This window comes from Anguilla anguilla, chromosome 2, assembly GCF_013347855.1.
Source record: "Anguilla anguilla isolate fAngAng1 chromosome 2, fAngAng1.pri, whole genome shotgun sequence".
Lineage (NCBI taxonomy): Eukaryota > Metazoa > Chordata > Actinopteri > Anguilliformes > Anguillidae > Anguilla > Anguilla anguilla.
In genome coordinates, this window is record NC_049202.1 from 1 (window position 1) to 15,883 (window position 15,883).

The 15,883-nt window shown below is 42.9% G+C and overlaps 2 long non-coding RNA genes across 2 annotated transcripts; both read left to right on the plus strand.

Moving 5' to 3' along the window:
* Positions 1-2,126: 2,126 nt before the first annotated feature.
* LOC118219821 lies at positions 2,127-3,967 on the plus strand. The gene is made up of 2 exons (XR_004763848.1): positions 2,127-2,393; positions 3,419-3,967. It is a non-coding gene; the product is annotated as an uncharacterized LOC118219821 (long non-coding RNA).
* An 8,664-nt stretch (positions 3,968-12,631) lies between these two features.
* Positions 12,632-14,798, plus strand: LOC118221441. Its single transcript, XR_004764108.1, has 3 exons — positions 12,632-13,371; positions 14,278-14,325; positions 14,607-14,798. It is a non-coding gene; the product is annotated as an uncharacterized LOC118221441 (long non-coding RNA).
* Positions 14,799-15,883: the final 1,085 nt, after the last annotated feature.

Sequence of the window (15,883 nt, forward strand, 5' to 3'; positions counted from 1 at the left end):
ACCCTAACCCTAACCTAACCCTAACCCTAACCCTAACCCTAGCTCCAACCCTAAACCCTAACCCTAACCCTAACCTAACCCTACCCTAACCCTTAACCCTAACCCAGCGCAACCCCTAACCCTAACCCTAACCCTAACCCTAACCCTCACCTAACCTACCCCTAACCTAACCCGACCCTAACCCCTAACCCTAAACCCTAACCCAACCCTAACCCTAACCCCTAGCTCCAACCCTAACCCTAACCCAACCTAGCTCCAACCCTAACCCTAACCCTAACCCTAACCCTAGCTCCAACCCTAACCCTAACCCTAACCCCCAACCTAAACCCTAACCCTAGCCTCCAACCCTAACCCTAACCCTAAACCCTAACCCTAGCTCCAACCCTAACCCTAACCCTAACCCTAACCCCTAACCCTAACCCTAACCCTAACCCTAACCCTAACCCTAACCTAGCTCCAACCCCTAACCCTACCCCTACCCGAAACCCTAACCCTAACCTAGCTCCAACCCTAACCCTAACCTAACCCTAACCCTAGCTCCAACCCTAACCCTAACCCTAACCCTAACCCTAACCCTAACCCTAACCCTAACCCTAACCCTAGCTCCAACCCTAACCCTAACCCTAACCCTAACCCTAGCTCCAACCCTAACCCTAACCCTAACCCTCGCTCCAACCCTAACCCTAACCCTAACCCTAACCCTAACCCTAACCCTAACCCTAACCCTAACCCTAGCTCCAACCCTAACCCTAACCCTAACCCTAACCCTAACCCTAACCCTAACCTTAACCCTAACCCTAGCTCCAACCCTAACCCTAAACCTAACCCTAACCCAGCGCACCTGCAGTTCATCAAACATTCCACAGGGTGGCAGCAGAGGACCACTTACAAATGCATTGTTCCCATGCGATGCCCGTTTGGCCATTTACAGTGTAATAAGCCAGCGTACCTGCAGTTCATAAAACATTCCACATGGTGGCAGCAGAGGACCACTTACAAATGCATTGTTCCCATGCGATGCCCGTTTGGCCATTTACAGCGTAATAAGCCAGCGTACCTGCAGTTCATAAAACATTCCACATGGTGGCAGCAGAGGACCACTTACAAATGCATTGTTCCCATGCGATGACCGTTTGGCCGTGTAGAGTGTAATAAACCAGCGTACCTGCAGTTCATAAAACATTCCACAGGGTGGCAGCAGACGACCACTTATAAATTAATCGTTCCCATATGAAGAACGTACGGCCATATAGAGCACGGCATGAAATGACACGTCTTTTCTATTGTAAGCAATCCATATTAACACAGCGATCGTCAGCCAAATGGCTGATATAACTACATCGATGGATCGCTACAACTTGTTCCCACTTGCATTGAAAGATAGAAATCTACATTAACAACGTGCTCGACAAACGTTCGACATAGGCTATAGCTAGCGTCGCAGCTAAGCGAAGTGCAATATTTGTAGTTAGCATAGCCGCACAGTCACAAATAATATTGTGGCGATCCTGACAAAGACTAAGCAAGCTAGCTAGCTAGCTAGCTAGCTAAGCTGCAAAGCAATGTGGGGGGGGGGGGGGGGGGGGGGGGGTTTTGCATGAAATGTATATTACTTGTTGTAAATAGCCAGCGTCGTAACTAAGCGAAGTGCAATATCTGTAGTTGGTTCATTCTACAGAAACGGTTGGCATTTCCTGCTGTCTCACCTTTAGAGCAAGCAAATACTTTATATTTATCAAAAATATATATTACATGTGATCATTAAGTCCATTTAGACTGTTCTTATAATAGTAAAACATATTTGAGTCATGTAATGAGCAATCTGTTTTTTAATCATTTATATAAAATAGCAAGTGCAAGTGTAACCCAGGGTTCCAAGACACATATGAATAGATAGTGAAACAAAGAAAAATAGTAAATAACTGGTAGCAAGTAAATAAGTAAATTATAATTCAAATGGAGACAAAAGGAAAAGACTTTTTAATAAGGAAAAATACACTTTCTTTATGTGCAGAAAGATAAGTTGATAGAAGGATTAGACAACCAATGCGGATAATGATACTTGTTGTACATTTGTTGATTGGTCATGTCAGATGACAAGCCCGCCCTAACTTCCTCTGGTCAGATGGTTTGAGCGACAGCAGACATGCGAAAATTTCTCTGAACAGATTAAGCTAATTCGAAGTGAATTACAAGTGAGTTTAGGATACAATTGCAGATATTTTATTGAGGAGTGACAGTAACTTGAAAAGAAACAGATTTATAAAGAAATAATGAAGATCTGCAACGTTCTTCTATCGCCCTGTGTGACGACCGCGTGAAAGAAAATTTTCTGCATTCGCCATTAAGATCGTTGAAAACCGAACTTTGTACAACTTTGAACATATTCCTTGGTGAGTCCGCATTCTAAGACTATCTATCTTATTTCACTGCCGTAGTATCAGTTAGCTTGGGTGTCTTCAGAAACGAAAATGTTAAACGTAGTCGTAATAAAAAAAGATCCGAAAATGAAGGTTGCTAAGTAGCTAGCTTCATGTGATTTAAAGCTCTGGTAGTAGCAGCTAGCTAACTTGGCTAGCTATAGCAACTCGCGGCTAAACCAGCAAATGTGTATAATTGATATGTGGGGTGTAGGCCGGGCTAACAGCAGGGCTGTTTCCTGCTTTGTGACTGTGGTGGTAGACGAACCAGGCAGTTCGCCACATAGCAAGCTGAAAATATATTGAAGCGGGGACAATGTGATGTAACGTTAGCTAGAAGAAGAGCATGCATTTGAAAATTCTCCAGTTGTGTTCTGAAAGTGTATCTCCTGTGTAATCGCATATCGCAGCCACATCGGCGTACTGTTTGTTAAATGTTATTTAAAACCAGGGGTCCTCAATCTTTTCCAGAAAGGGCCGGTGTGCGTGCAGGCTTTTGTTCCAACCAAGCAGTAACACACCTGATTCCACTAATCAACCACAAGAATCTCTGCTAAGAATTTTGATTAGTGGAATCAGGTGTGTAACCGCTTGGTTGGAATGAATGCCTGCATCCACACTGGCCCTTTCTGGATAAGATTGAGGACCCCTGTTTAAAACGAATGTATGTTGTGGTACCTTTTATTAGAAAGCTAACGTAACTAGCTAGCTAGCTAGTGCTGCGAGGAAACGTCAGTGGGTGAGTTTGGAAGCACTGCAAGATATGAGTAGTGAATTGAGTGAGCTAATGGTGGCTAATTCTACTTCCAGTTAATCAGAATCTAGATATGCTGACAGAATGAGAACAGATTGACAATTGATATAAGCTTTATCCAAGTTTATTTCACAGAGTAAATGGAAGGTTACAAGTGTTATACAATTTAGATGTTCACAGTGTATACTATGTCTTAATCTGAATGTACAGACTACTGATGAGTCTTTTGGCTTTGTGTTGCAAGGCCTGGTTTTTTTGTTGTTGTTGGATTTGAACTGCTGTGCTGGATCCTGGATTCGTCCGCCCTGCTTGCCTTCCCTGGAGAGCTACAGCGGCGCGCGGACTGGCGAGCCACCCATGTGATCGACCTGAAATCTTAAAGAGAAGGAAAGAGTTCAATTGTGCTTTCTAAGATGGTGGTAGGACAAGAGTTTGAATTCTACAAACTGGAACTCAGCAACAAGTGGTCCAACAACCACACGGACTAAACTGATTTGCACAGATAGTGTTTTAGAAAAGTGTTTTGGTGTTATAGTGTGATAAGTTTCCTTTGCATAGGTACTTTCAGTCGTACTACTTAAAGGTCTTGGTTTCAAAATAAAAGTCCTAAAATCTAATTAGTGACAAATCATACTAGAACCAAATAACTAATAATAGGGATTAACTGAAACACATCAAAGAAATACTAAAAGTATGGTTAAGGTATAAAGATAGGAAAAATAGTCAAATTAGTGGAACCAGAGAAAATATAAATACAGACACAAAGTAAAAGGGCTTGGGACCAACTTGTATTTTTTTCCTTTCCCCATTTTGTAGATATGTGTACTGTTGTTGTTTAATGCTTTCTACTTTGTAATAAAAACAAAGGGTACAGAGAACCAAAAAGGGAAAATTTAAATTTAAAAGAAAAAAAATCATTCTCTTACCTTTGAAATATAGATCCTGCTTTCGTGTGCTTCATTCTTCATGTGCAAACCGCCTCTCTCTCGCGAGTCGAATCTCTTGTCTTCTGATCTGGTCCATACTTACCTGATTTTATCCATTCTAGTAACGGTGTTAATATTGAAGCACTTGTTACAGAGGAGAACCCCCTTACACAAGCAATTTGCTTGTCACTCAGACTATGTATCGAAGTTTAGTGCCATATTTTGAGTTAAAAAATTTTATTTTTCTCCAATTTAAATGTCATAAAGTAAACACAAATGTCACATTCATGGAATGGAGAACTTAAAAAGCTGAAATACAAATGAAATTATAAATAATATAACGGTAATAGTGGTCACCCCATATCATGTCATTGGTGTTGCTGCCTCACAAAACTTTTATTTTGAAAAAAATGAAATGACTTTTATAAGTAATTTTTGGTTCAAGAGGTCATTGGAAGAAGTGTGATCAACATATGCACATGGTGAGTCTGCTGTCTCTCTTCATTTGTTATAAATTTGATGATTTATGTGTTAATTCTACATGAGGCTTTTAAATATGTCATTGGTGTTAGTCATTTCATAGGAAGGGGAATTAGAAATAGATAATAGAAATGGATTAAATTATATATTTGAATGATTTTAATATGATTGAAGACATGTGGTTTGAGGTACTGCGGTGTCCATTTTGTAAAAAACCATTTGTTCGACAAATTGTCATTGGTGTTACCGTCATTGGTGTTACTACTCCTCCTGGTAACACCAATGACAATCAGTAACACCAATGACATTCTTGTGTAAATGAGCTTTTATAAAAGCTTCAACATAAGTATTTAAAGCAAAACAGCACATTGTTTCTTTTTCATAACTTCCTATTATTATTATTTTTGTCAGGTATGGCGAAATTGAGTGCAGCTGAGAAGCAGAGGTTTTATAGACAGCGCAGGGATGCTGACCCTACACGTAGAGCAGAGTATTTAGTGAAAAGGCAACAGGGTTATGCTAATGATATAGCAACAGGAAAAAGACAGAACATAAATGATCTCAGTGAAAGGGCAAAGAGAGGTCAGCGCAAGGCATGGCGAGTCAACCAGGCAAGACACAGGCAACACATGAGAGCAGGAGAGACAGTCTTGACCCCCCCCATCATCTCCAGGGAGTTAACCCAGCATCTCAAGGTAGAACTGAAGATATTGGGTCTCATTCACTATTATTGTAAAGTGGTTTGCATGTGCAGGTCATTTTGAATTAGCATAATACACGCTCCAGAAAAGCCCATATAAGGGCTTCTTGCTTAACCAAGATTCAAAATCAAAAGATAAACCAAAATAAACAATTGAATATCTTTGCATATACACCGTTAGTGAATGAAACCCATTATGTATATAGGAAATTACAAGCGTATTCAAACTGGGGATTAACTGCCATGATTATGAACTTTGTATATCTATATTAAAGATATTGCTTTAATAAATACAGTGCTCCCTGACTACATTACATTACATTACAGGCATTTGGCAGACGCTCTTATCCAGAGCGACGTACAACAAAATGTATAACCATAACCAGGAACAAGTATGACGAAAACCCTAGAGAGAAGTACCGGTCCAAGTACAGGGAACAACCGCATAGTTCAACTTGGACCCTGATGGTTAAACTGATTAACACTAACAACGAGAACGGCAACAACGCAATCTATGGAAAATAAAAATAAATAAAAATACAAGTAGTCGTTAAGACAGGCGCATCAACGAAGTCACCTATGAAACAGCTGCCTAGTTACAACCCTAAGTTTAGTCATTTACAGGGGGGAAGGGAGGGATGGGGAGAGGTGCAGCCTGAAGAGGTGGGTCTTCAGTCGTCGTTTGAAATGGGTCACAGTCTCAGCTGTTCTGACCTCCACAGGGAGGTCATTCCACCATCGTGGGGCCAGAACAGACAGGAGACGTGTTCTGGAAGTGCAGGTGCCAAGAGGGGGAGGTGCTAGGCGTCCTGAGGTAGCAGAACGGAGGGATCTAGCTGGCATGTAGGGTTTGAATATCTTCTGAAGGTATGCTGGGGCTGATCCCTTGACTGCCTGGTATGCTAGGACCAATGTTTTGAATTTGATGCAAGCTATAACAGGCAGCCAGTGGAGGGTAGTGAGCAGGGGAGTTACGTGGGAGTGTCTGGGGAGGTTGAAGACCAGACAAGCCACAGCATTCTGAATGAGCTGCAGGGGTCTGGTGGCAGATGCCGGTAGTCCAGCCAGAAGAGAGTTGCAGTAGTCCAGGCAGGATAGAACCATTGCTTGGACCAGGAGCTGGGTTGAGTAGGTGGTGAGAAAGGGGCGGATTCTGCGGATGTTGTATAGGAAAAATCTGCATGCCCGGGTTACTGCTGCAATGTTGTTGGAGAGGGACAGCCTGTTGTCCATCATCACTCCGAGATTCTTGGCGCAGGGTGATGATGTCACTACGGTGTCCCCTAAGGAAATGGAAAAGTCCAGGAGGGGAGAGGTTGGAGCAGGAATAAAGATTAGCTCCGTCTTTCCCGGGTTGAGCTTCAGGTGGTGATTGTCCATCCAGCTCTGTATGTCCCTCAGGCAAGCGGAGATGCAGGCGGGGACCTGTGTGTCCGATGGGGAGAAGGAGAGAAAGAGTTGCGTGTCGTCGGCATAGGAATGATAGGACAAGCCATGGGCAGATATTACAGGGCCAAGGGATCTGGTGTACATGGAGAAGAGAAGGGGACCAAGGACTGAGCCCTGGGGAACTCCGGTGGTGAGGGGACAGGGTGGTGATACCTTACCCGCCCAGGCAACCTGGAAGGAGCGGTCAGAGAGGTAGAACTCAATCCAGTCAAGGACTGTGCCACGGATCCCTGTTGCTGCCAGGGAGGACAGGAGGGTAGAGTGCTCCACAGTGTCAAATGCAGCGGAGAGGTCTAGAAGAATCAGGACAGAAGAGAGGGAGGCTGCTCGTGCGGCATGGAGTGACTCACTGACCGAGAGGAGTGCAGTCTCGGTCAAGTGGCCAGGCCTGAAGCCAGACTGCTGGGGATCAAGCAGGTTGTTCTCAGAGAAGAAAGCAGAGAGCTGGTTAGATGCAGCACGTTCAAGTGTTTTGGATAGGAAAGGGAGGAGAGATACCGGGCGGTAGTTCTGAATGACTCAAGGATCTAGTGTGGGTTTCTTCAGCAGCGGGGTGATGTGGGCCTTCTTGAAGGATGAGGAGAAACATCCAGAAGATAGGGATGAGTTCACGAGGGAGGCGACAAAAGGGAGGATGTCTGGTGTGATTGCTTGAAGGAGAGATGAGGGGATAGGGTCGAGGGCGCAGGTGGTAGGGCGGTGGGTGAGCAGAAGCTGGGACATTTCAGTGTCTGAGAGGAGAGAAAATGTGGAGAAACGGGGCGGAGGACGCAGAGGGGGTGAGGGGGCAGAGGACGCAGAGGGGGCAAAGGAGCTGCGGATGTCTGCAATCTTTTCGTCAAAGAATGCTGCAAAGTCATCTGCAGTGAAGGAAGACTGGGGTGGAGGAGGTGGCACGCTGAGGAGAGAAGAGAAAATAGACTTCTCTTCTTTTGTCACTGCCGCTAAGGCAAAATTCTACCAAACCAAAATTCATAACTCCATTTCTAACCCTCGTCAACTCTTCTCTGTCAGGAGAGACTGATAGGCTCAGAGGTCAGATGGGTCCCTGGATTTGTCCCACTTCCTCTCAGCAGCGCAGAGGCTGGCCCTGGAGGTGCGTAGGATGTCAGACATCCATGGCCTGGGAGGGGATGAACGTGCTGGCCTAGGGACCAAGGGGCATAGGGAGTCGAGTGTTGAGGAGACAGATGACGTCAGGGTGGAGGATGCACAGTTAGTGGGGAGCTTGGAAAATGATTGAAGAGGGGGGAGGGAAGCAGTCACTCTGGGAGCAAGAGAAGAGGCTGATAGGGAGCGGAGGTTACGGCGGACAGTGACAGTGGGGATGGGAGGGGGAGAGGGAGGGTGTGGGGAGAGGGGGAGGGAGAAGGAGATGAAATGATGCTCAGACGTATGCAGGGGGGTAACCGTAAGATTGGAGCTAGAGCAGGTCCTCAGGAAGATCAGGTCTAGGAGGTTGCCTGCCTTGTGGGTTGGAGGAGAGTGTTGTAGGGAAAGGTCAAAGGAGTCAAGTAGTGCTAGGAAGGCAGCAGACTGGGAGGCTTCTAGGTGGATGACTATACCAAGTCATTGGTGTTATAATGTGTCACTGGTGTTACTGCATCTTTGTTTGGTGATTTGATATTAAAGGGGCCGTTTTTGACTTTATAATAATTTTGTGTTTGTTGATTGTTGCTTTATTTATGAGTTGGCATTTTAAGGATAGTATCATTCAATTTTGAGACTGTCCTTCAGTTATTGTTGATATTATAGCAAAAACCTGATGGCGTAAATGAAAACATGTCACACAATACAACTTTACACATACCTGATTGAAATAAATAAATAAATAAATAATAAAACATTTTTCTTTAAATTATTATCAACCTACTATGTCTTTGAGTATATGTGCAGATTGAATAGAGAAATGCTATTCTGATAAGCTTTTAATGTTGTTTTTGGTATGAGTAATACCAATGACAAAAAGATGGCACAAGCATTCTTTGAGTGAATGTATAAAAATAATAAAAATACATTAAGCTTTCATTTTTGTGGATTGTTAAAGGCAAGAGGTTAATATTGTACAATAAGTTTTGATTAAGTAAAATTAAATGCATTTCAAGACATGTTGCAATTCCAAATGCCACCGTTTCTGTAGAATGACCCAGTTAGCATAGCCTCACAGTCACAAATAATATTGTGGCGATCCTGACAAAGACTAAGCTAGCTAGCTAGCTAGCGGGGCTGCAAAGCAATGTGGGGGGGGGGGGGGGTTTGCATGAAATGTATATTATTGTTGTAAATAGCCAAACTGTTTGCATGTAGGCCTACATAGCGCTGCTTAACTGTAAATAGCCTGTGGGATTTTGTACAGTAGTCTTGTGAATAATCATGTTCAAACGCACTTATGTATACCCTTATGTATAAACTGCTAAACAGCACACATTCATCAGGCAATACACATTCACACAACGACAGTCATAATCCACAACCGTTTCTTACGGGGACACATTTCTCACTTCCATAATAAAACTCTTTGCAAAAACACATGATATCTCATAAAAAACACGTTCTCAACATTCAAAAATGCCAAGTTACTCAAAACTACTGATATCACAATGACGCCATGTTACAGTACTACAAACAATATAGGCTACCTTGCCTCACACAAATGACATAACATGTATTTCAATTTTTTCCTAGTCAATTGGCCCTGTGTTTTGTAATCTTACCGTTTCACAATGTCATGCAAACTTTGTAAACCCTAACCCAGCGCACCTGCAGTTCATGAAACATTCCACAGGGTGGCAGCAGAGGACCACTTACAAATGCATTGTTCCCATGCGATGACCGTTTGGCCATTTACAGTGTAATAAGCCAGCGTACCTGCAGTTCATAAAACATTCCACAGGGTGGCAGCAGAGGACCACTTACAAATGCATTGTTCCCATGCGATGACCGTTTGGCCGTCTAGAGTGCAATAAGCCAGCTTACCTGCAGTTCATAAAACATTCCACAGGGTGGCAGCAGAGGACCACTTATAAATTAATCGTTCCCATATCAAGAACGTACGGCCATGTAGAGCATGGCATGAAATGACACGTCTTTTCTATTGTAAGCAATCCATATTAACACAGCGATCGTCAGCCAAATGGCTGATATAACTACATCGATGGATCGCTACAACTTGTTCCCACTTGCATTGAAAGATAGAAATCTACATTAACAACGCTCCACAAACGTTCGACATAGGCCATAGCTAGCGTCGCAGCTAAGCGAAGTGCTTAGTGACAAAGACTAAGCAAGCTAGCTAGCTAGCTAGCGGGGCTGCAAAGCATTGTGGGGGGGGTTTTGCATGAAATGTATATTATTGTTGTAAATAGCCAAACTGTTTGCATGTAGGCCTACATAGCGCTGCTTAACTGTAAATAGCCTGTGGGATTTTGTACAGTAGTCTTGTAAATAATCATGTTCAAACGCACTTATGTATACCCAACTTTAGCATGAATGAGTGTCTCTGTTAGCTTGCTGGCTAGCACCGAAGCACCAACCAAGCCGTTACCCTCAGTTCACCTGCTATTCTGTTGCAGTGAGTCACGTTGTTACAAAACACAGGGCCAAGCGACTTGAAAGAATTCAGCAAATATTGGGTAGCATTGCTTTCAAATACATCTTATGTATACAAACAGTGGCTGTCACAAAGCGTCTAACGCAACAGAAACGCAGGTGAAATATGTTGTACTCACGGATTTGCCGGCCATCCAACGAGCCTTGATAGAGAAAACAATCAGCAAGCCCGTAGAATTAAAGCTTCCTAGGTCGCAATTTGTGTAACCTGTTGTCCTGCTCCGTTGTCTGTTATTTCCTGGAGATGCACTTTCAGTCTTCCTAAGGTTTATAAGCCATTTTCATAGGCTTATCTGCAGGTGGAAATCCTCTTCGCTGTTTTGCTAAGCTACAACCGGAAAACTTGATTGTGGAGAATAGGAGCAGACGCATATGTCCCAGCAGGCTTTGCATATGAGGAAATAACAACAGTGTGAGAGAAATTAGGACGAAGTTATCAAATTGCCTAGTTGAAACAATATGTTTTCAGCAGGATGGGCATGTAGGTGAAGGTTGACATGATCACGGAGCATAGTGCTAAGTTAATGGAGTAGGCCTAATCTAACCATGAGCGAGCTTTTAATCCTTATCGAGCGGTATATATAACAGTCGCTATAAGTCTGTAATTGTTAAGTGGAAGGTTAAGTAACAAGAGAGATGTTGTGTTTTTCTCATGTTCAGCACTAGTAGCTATACTTTTGGGTGAAACTTGATTTTAAATGTAATGTTTTAATGGGGAGTTGCACAACGTACAGATAGGTAGAGAACAGGGCGACATAAATGACATAAATGTAGAAACGTGGCGTTTGCCGATAAGGTTTTGTACGGTAGCCAAGTGAAGAAATGTAGTTAGTAGAAATGGCAGAGTGGTGAACTGGTAACTTTTTAATAAAAAGAATACGTTTGCCGTCATGAAATGCATATGGGTGGCCGTCAGTCAGTTTTGCTAAAGCAAATATAAGCGTAAGAAAACCTTAGTGTAAAAGAGGAAATTATCTGCCTGAGTGCGAGGCGGGATTCAATCCTTCAACCGGAGGTTCACCAGACTGTCACTTTCTTAGTGCAGCACCATGACATAGCTATGCAATGCGTCAAATATCATTAGCAAACCTGTCCGTGGTATTAAACAGGGTTCATACACTTTTTCACCAATGATTTTCAATGACTTTTCCATGACTTCTCCACAACCTTTAACTGAATTTCCATGACCAAAACAAATTACTCTCTCAGCGGGACGATTTAAAATTATGTATTGTAACACTAAGTAAAATTAGGTCTGCATCTGAAACATATGGTGCCTCTCTAAAACAAATAAACACCAGACAGACACACTTAGATACATTCTCTCATATTTTAATTCGAATAGTTTAACATTTTTGTCAATGTCTCAAACAGCTAGTACACTCAGTATGTGCCTTGTGAGCTGACGGTGACCCTTCTAACCAATCGTGAGCTTGACATTCTTACCTTTAATGCTGATTTTAAATTGGTTAATATTAGCCTTCAATCACCCCCTTTCGCTGCACTCCACTGTCACGCGACACAGAGAGCTAACGCGTTAACTAATGTTACCTGAAGACAAAAGTTTATGTTCAATTTATTAGCGTTATCGAAAGCTGAAAAGTTCAAGCGAACGATTAGGCTACGGCATTTTTTTTTTTTGAAACGTTAACGTAATGTTTTGTGTAGCGACCCGGTTGAAACAGCTAATTTCTCCGATGCAGTTTACTGCTATTGAATGGCTCGTGATTTAATTAGCGGTATTAATGTGACGAGAAACGCTTTGTAGTTTGAATGCATAACTCGACACATTTTAGGCGTGACAGTTTAACTGTTACTTGTAAACCGTACTGTTATATTGTCATTTATCAATAAAAAATCTATTGCATATATTGTTGGTGCTCCTTACATTTTGGTGGGTAAAACCCACCCTTGGAGCACCAGTGCTACCAAGTAAAAAAGTTCATTTCGAGCCCTGATATATTATTGAAGCTGCACTTCCCTGGCATATTGTTGGCACAGTAGGGCCTACGTTTACTAACTGCTACATTAGCAGACCAGACCGAATTAACTTCTCACACCACCAAAATACCGTGCCAATTTACGTTTTATTACTATACATACTATGTTTATGCTTGGATTAATTAGTAATTATATTTGATGCAACTTTAGCTATATTTCCATTACTTTTCCAAAACTTTTCAAAAAATATAATTTTCCATAACTTTTCCAGGGCCTGGAAATTGCATTTTAAATTCCAATGAATTTTCCAGGTGTTTCATGACCGTACGAACCCTGATTAAAGAACAACACAGGCCGGCCGGTAAGCGCACAAGAGCTCACGTTCAATCCACATTCCTTTGCAATATTGTAGCCGGTTAATAAGTCAACGCAATAAACATATCGTCTGCACGTCTCGCGTTCGCTGGGAAGTATGGCAAACACCTCATAGATACACAATAAACACGGATCTAGACTATGTCTATTATGGATCTATTTCAAAAAACGACCCTACCTTATCTACCGTACCTGAGCAAGATGGCTGGGGGGGGACTACCCCAGCTGGTTCTGAGCGAGGGGCAGGAATACACTCAAAGTGTATTCCTGCCTCTAACTCACAACCGTGGCCGATTTAGTATCTCCGATTAACCTGTATGCATGTTTTTGGGATTGGGGAAACCTAGGTGGACACGGGGAGAACATGCAAACTCCGCACAGAGCCGAGATTCGATATCACGACCTTCCTACTGTGAGGCGACAGCGCTACCCACTGAGCCACCGTGCCACCGATTCCAATGCTTGCTTGGTAAACTATCAAGGATCATCAACGATGACGTGCCCTTAGCCTCATAGCTCCAGGCTAGCTCCCGTAATTAGTACTGCTCGGTTCTTCCCGGTTTAGCAATGGCGACCTTCTACACCCGCTGTCAATAGGAGCTCCCAAATATAAACATCACTCGCGTTCATAGGATTTTCACAACGACTAAAGACTCAACCGGCAAATTGGAGAAAGGCTATTCATTACATGCCATGTGTATTTTTGCAACTACCAAGGTAAGAAAACAACTCTTAACTGACTCACTAGCTAATGCTAATTAACCTCAAATACTAGCCTCCGTTCTACATGGTCGCTAACATTAACTATCTATCTAACGTTGGGTAATGCTGTGTGCTTCATCTGCTCTTCATTCTCTACCTACAACGTTGTAACATGCTTTCTTAACCGCCGTTATATATCAGCCTTAGCTGTCGTTCAAGTTTTTGCTTAACTACGTAGTCAAAATTCCCTTCCGATATTGCTTGTGTCGACAGTGCTGCCACGGAAACCACGATACATTTAGCCAGTCTAGCCACATCTATTCAAAATGTAAACGAGTAAGGCGTTCTTCACGGTCGGGAAAAATTTTATCACCACCTTAGTCTTGTTGTTAGCCACTCTTATGCATAGCACTTACTAGGTAGCTACCTAACGTTATTTTCTACGCCAAAATTATCATGGATGTGTAAGATGTGTTCACCTAAGTAATACAGACATAACGCTAACGAGACTTTTCATTGTTTTCATCTGTTATTTTATTTATTCGGTGTCCAATAAAGACAGACTGTCAGGGAGGTCGGCGTGAGAGCGTGACAGTCTGTGCACTTTCCAGTAATGCACGCATTCAGAAGGAGTCTGTTGCACACAGCTACAATTTCACTTAATCAACATGTCATATGCACCATTTTAAAGAAGAATCTTGCCGCCTAGGAGAACTTCGTCAATGTGGTCCACGGTGTGGGTGTTGCAAGCTTTATATTGTATTGTAGCTGTCTGTCACAGTTATTGCTTTATAAAATGTGTTGATAATCAGAATGGTTGTTAACAGCCTGATTGTTGACAGGATGCAGGAGAGATGTGACCCCTGAGATCACAATTTCCACTATCTCTCTCTCTCTCTCTCTCTCTCTCTCTCTCTGCAGCAATCCGCCAGGTCGTCTCCAGATCTCTTGTGGCACGCTACCAGAAATGTGAGCCGCCCTCACATTTTCTCATTTTTTTGTCATTCTGTATCTGTCTGTGTTTTTCATGTTCGCTTATGCCTGTGAGAGCTTCAAAGAGAAAATTGGTTTTGCTCGGTCTTTAAAATACTTCAATATTTTCATGCTGAAGGTTTACACAAGAGGCATGGAATGTCGTCTGATACCTCCCTGGTTTGACAGTCAGGAGCTGGGCTTCCCTGGTTACAGAGTCAGGAGATGGGGCTCCCTGGTTAGAGCTGGTTTGCTGACTTGCTGTGGTCTGTTCCCAGATGTGGATGAAGCCTCTAAGAAGTAGATCTGACATCCTGATCCGGTACCACGGGACCTTGTTGGTGGCCGACTCCCGCCGCTCCTGGTCCGACGAGTTTGCTGGACCCGGAGCTCGCCCTCACTACCAAAAGTCTTACTGTTAAAAATGTTGTCTTTGCTTTTATATACAATAAAAATGAAAATGACCTAAATCAGCTTCAGGCTCACTGTTTGTACTGGTCCCTCTGCTTGCTTTTTCTTTTCCAACCAGCCTTTTACTAAAGGTAGACTTAACATTCCTGATTTACTTTTCTGTTAGTTTGCTTTTTTTTCTCTATGATAGCACCTGACGTGTCAGATATCTGGGTCGATCCTCAGAGCGCACATTACTGTGGCAGAAAAAAAATTATTTAATCGTGCTTCGCCCTGCTGTAATCGATGTTCTGTCTTTATGAATCTGCGAAGTGTTTCTCTGCTTGTTTCAGTGGTAATGTGGGGATTGATGTTGAATTAAGAATGCAGTGATTGCTTGCTACTGATGTTGCAGACCAGTGCTTTTCAAACTCTATCCTGTCCGGTTAGGCATGTTGTTTGCAAAGCTCAAATGCAATACCGCAATTCTAACGAACTGTTCATTTTTATGTCAATATGTGGCTTTTTCTTCATGGTATCTACAGCCATTTCTTGTCAGGATAAGTAATCCCTCAGACTAACAAATGCACAATTAAGAAAAATTAACAATCCATTAAAATTCTCCTACTGCAATTGTGGTTACTCTGGGAGCCAGGAAGTCAAGAGACTTTGCTTTGGCTAAGATAAGATAGACTTTATTAATCCCCAGGTGGGGAAATTTGGGTGTTACAGCAGCAGATAAAAACAACATATCACACATATAGACATAAAAGGCAGTAGTGAAGTCAGCTTTTGGGACAGCTGACTGACAGTTCCATAGTCCACCCACAACAGTGAGTTCCTGAGATGTGCACAGGGGTGGCAGGTTAGATATGTTGCGCCTGCGGTAGATGACCCGTCTGGAGCGAGGCAACGGGCACAAGGGAATCAGGGTTAGACACGTGACAAACTGACGACGAGGCGGCCTACGCCTCCGGCAGTCTCAGTTGGAGTTTAAAAATAGGGGGTGGCAATTACGTAATTGCAATGAGCTCGTTAGGGCAGAATAGCACCAGGTGAAGCTGCTCGAAATTAGCAAGACAATACAGGGCTATTTAACAGTATCACCACTGCATACACTGTTCAACTAAAGCACAATTATGTTCTCTAACTAACAACAACTGAA